Below are 4,321 nucleotides of genomic sequence, written 5' to 3'. Positions count from 1 at the left end.
TTAGTGGTTGCTAAGTACAACATAAAAATATTCTCCACGATAAGAAGTTGATTGGAATTTCTCAAGAAAGTAGAGTATTTGGCTTTTTGAGCAAAGAACTACTCATTCACTAGCTTGTGCTTGAATATGACTGTTAAATATTTGCCCTTAACTTTTATTTCATCTTCCTGTCTGAGCTCAACACTTCCTTATTACTTATAAGAATTCTGGTGGCCTAGTGAATAAGGAACATGTTACAAATTTACATGTCATCCTTATACAGGGGCTATCCTAATCTGTGTTGTTCCAATTTCAGTATATGTGCTGCCAGGGCCACTGTATTAAAAAAAAAAAAAGATTTGACACTGAAAAATTTCAGGAAGTACCACAAGAGACAATGGTAATGAAGGAAGAAGTTCAAGCTGCATTGAAAACATTTACAAAAAATAGTCTCCAGGAAGCAGAGGGATACCAATTGACTTGTAAATAACATACAGCCTGAAAAAGCTCACCAGCCTATGCCAAAACATTTAGAGGACAGGTTCCTGACCGACTGACTAGAAGAGATCCTTATTTGGATCTCTCAAGAAAGGCGATCCAAAAGAATGTGGAAATTATAAAACAATATTGTTAATGTCACATGCAAGCAAAATATTGTTAAAGATCATCTCAAATCAGCTAGGATAGTACACTGACAGAGAACTGCCAGAAGTTCATGCTTCTTGCTTGCTGATAGTGAAGAGCACTTGAAACACTTGCTGTACAACCTCATTGACTACAGGGTAAAGTATGGATTACATCTCAACATCAAGAAAACAAATGTCCTCACCAGTAGGCCAATAGGCAATATCATGATAGATTGAGAAAGGATTAAAATAGTCAATTATTTAATCTTACATGGATCAAAAATCAACCCTGATATCAGCAATCAGAGTATAGTAGATGTATTGCACTGGGAAATTCTGCTGTCAGGGACTTTAACAAATTACTGAAGAAATTATGTCATTTTGAGGACTAAAGTGTACCTGATTCAGGCCATGATCTTTTCTTTTTTTTACCCTTTCTTTTTTTTTTTCTTCCTTGTGTGTATGTACTGTCAAATCAGATCGGACTGGAACAGGAGGAGATTGCCCCTCCTCCAGCAGAGCATCAGGTGGATTTGAACTGCTTGACTTCGGTATTACAATGCAACTTTTTGCCACTAGGCCACCAGAACTCCTTAGGCCGTGATATTTTCTATCACTTGCTACACATCTGAGAGACAGACAATGAATAAGGATAATACAAGAAGAATTGATGCCTTTGAGTTGTGGTATTAGAGAATGATACAGTGGACTGAAAAAGAACAAACAGGTATGTCTTGGGAAAAGATGGCAAAGCTTAATCTCTCATACTTTGGCCAAGTTGCCAGAAGAGTCTTTTCCTTGGAAAAGGTGGAGGAGTGTCAACAAAAGAGAGGAAGACCCCCCAACGAGTTAGACTAACATAAAGACTGTAGCAATGGGTTCCTGTGTGTCAGAGATGATGAGAATGGCACAGGATAGGACAGCGTTTGGGTCTTTTGTTCAAAAGGTCACTATAAGTCATTTGCTGCCAACTTAAAAGGCATGTAGTTTGAATCCACTAGCTTCTCTGTGGTGCAACGATGAGCAATCTTCCCCCTTGTGATTGATTTACAACCTCTGAAAACTCACTGGAGGGTCATGAGTCAGTTCTCACCTGAGAGCACTAACAATTACTAGTATGCAAGGTGTTTAAAGATATGCGTGGAGAAGGCAAAAAGAAAGCAAGCTAGACAAGCAAATCATTTATGTCTCATATGCTCCCACTTTGAAAAGCATTCTGAGTGGATGGGGTAGATAGATACTTAGTAGCCTGTGGATATTATGGATATAATGTGTGCTGAACAGTTGGAACTCATAGCTGACCTTCTAACCGGTTTTCAGAGGCTGTAAATAGCGTGGGAGGAGATTGCCCATCCATCTCCCATGGAGCAGGTGGTAGATTCCAACCATGTTACTTTGGGATTTACAGCATAGCTTCTTATCACAAGGCCACCAGGGCCTCATCAGTAGTGGGATAGTAAGTTGGACAAATAGTGTTTCTATTTCCTATTTTATGAGAAAGTGCCAGAGTGCCTTCCCTAGAGGTTGCATCATATATAATGATTTAAAAAACACACATCATCCCATTTAGTCTCATTTCTAGCAAAAGAAAAAACTGACGCACCAGGAACCAAAACCATCACTGAAGGGTGAACTCTGTAGACAGATTTGCATCTATTTTACTTGGATGCTCAATCAACAGCCTGGGTCCATCAGTCAGGAGATCAGGAGAGTATTATACTGGGGAAGTCTGCTGTCAGGGACCGTTCCAATGTACTGAGGAGCCAAGATGTAATTTTAAAGACGGAGGTCTTTTAGTCGCTTGCTATACACTTGAAAGCTTGACAATACATAAGGACAACAAAAAAATCAAAGCCTCTGAACTGTGAAGTTGGAGAAGAGTCATGAACATTCCATGGGATGCCAGAAGAGCAAATAAGTACGTTTTGGAGAAAAGTGCCACCAGAATGCTCTTTAGAGGCAAGGAGGGAGAACATACTTTGGGCATGTTGTTTGGAGGGGTTATTCCTTGGACAAGAACATTATGCTTGAAAAGGTAGAGGGTCAGGGAAAGAGAAAACCCTCAACGAGATGGATCCACAGTGATTGACTGAAGCAATGGGCTCAAGTATATGTCAGCGATAAGGAGGACGGCACAGGATATTGTTGCTATGAGTCACGTTTAATTTGAAGGCACCTAATAACAACAAAAACTACCCACAAAGAGGGGAAAGCTGGAACGCTGACTTTTCCTTTAGCAGCCAAGTACTTTAGCCATTGAACCAAAGTTCACTGACCCAGTGGGTAATTAACACGTAAACAACCAGCCACAGTTATCTGACTCTGACATTGCTTCTAACTACTGTTTACACTGCTTTCTCATGAGGCCCAAGGCCTTCATAGGTTAGGTTTTGGACTGCTAACTGAAAGGTCAGCCATTCTGAGGGAGAAAGATGAGGCAGTCTCTGGAGGCTCGTTGTTGTTGGGTACATAGGCCGACTCATAGCTGACCTTCCAGCAGGTTTCCAGCAGCAGGAAATGGCAGGGGAGTAGATTGCCCATTCTCTCCAGCAGACCAGCTGGTGCATTCGAACCACGTGCCTTCTTCGGCTCAGAAGCGCAGTTCCTGACCATTAGGCCACCAGAGCTGGTAAACAATTTCGCTGCCAATTCAAAACCCTGAGGTTGTAATCCAGCATTCATAGTGGAAAGATGGACAATCTCCTCTGTCCTGCGATTGAGTGTCTCTGAAAACCCGCTGGAGGGTCAGCTCTGAGTCAGTTACGACTCTATGGTACAACTACTATCCATTTAGATATATAACCTCGGAAACCAATAGAGGGTCACCAGAAGGCGGAATATACGGTGTCCTCAGTTATAGATTTGCGAACTATTGGTTTTGGATGATGACTAAAATCACAGGCCTGGCAGACACTTCGCAAAGGAAGGAATCCAGAGGAACAATAATGCAAATGAATAAGTTTGTTAAAAACATACCAGCAGCTTTCTTTCTAGACTTCCTTTATTATCAGATTAATTTTGGTGCCATTTGCTTAAATGAAGTGCTGAGCTCCACTGGGCTTAACTGGGTTAAGGGTATCCAATCAACTAACCCACATCACAACCAGGACACACCAAAAAAGCCATTTCCTGGCACTCTTAGCGCAAAAATCCAGGATCTAGGGCAGTGTTTGAAGATGGGCCTCGTGTTTGGGGCCACAGATTTTTATTACGTGAGCAAATACGATCTCTTCCTGTGGCTGAGAAGGATGCTCGGTGTGGCCACTTGGAGAGCGGGTGATCACGGATGGCCAGTGCTCTCCGGGGGAGACAGTTGAACTCTCCCCCTCCTCCCCTCACCCCGCCCCCAGTCTGGAAAGGTGCAGATCCGCTAAACAGTGCGGCGCACAGCGGCGGCCCAGCAGACGCGGGATGGTCGCGCGCCCTCAGCAGAGCAGAGCGGGGCAGCCTGAGAGGCCGGCGAAGGTACGCCAGGAAACTAGGGCACGTCTAGAAAGCAGAGGGTCAGTTAGCTGGGGGAGGAAACTGTCCAGAGCAGGTGTGGAGGGGCTGCTCCATGCCACCCCTTTGCAGCCGAGGGGGCGGGGAGGCGGACTGGGGATGGGGACCCGCAGACTGCGCAGGGAGCGCGCCCCCCAAGCACTCACGCCCCTTCTTGGTCTAAGCCCCCAGGAACTGCCGGGCTCCGGAGCCCACCCCGACGGGGCCAGCACCGC

The sequence above is a fragment of the Elephantulus edwardii genome, unplaced genomic scaffold, assembly GCF_000299155.1.
Source record: "Elephantulus edwardii isolate Elephantulus edwardi_28Jun2011 unplaced genomic scaffold, EleEdw1.0 scaffold00008, whole genome shotgun sequence".
NCBI classification, from domain to species: Eukaryota; Metazoa; Chordata; class Mammalia; order Macroscelidea; family Macroscelididae; genus Elephantulus; species Elephantulus edwardii.
The sequence above is the reverse complement of the archived record's forward strand: the minus strand, read 5'-3'. Positions refer to the sequence as shown.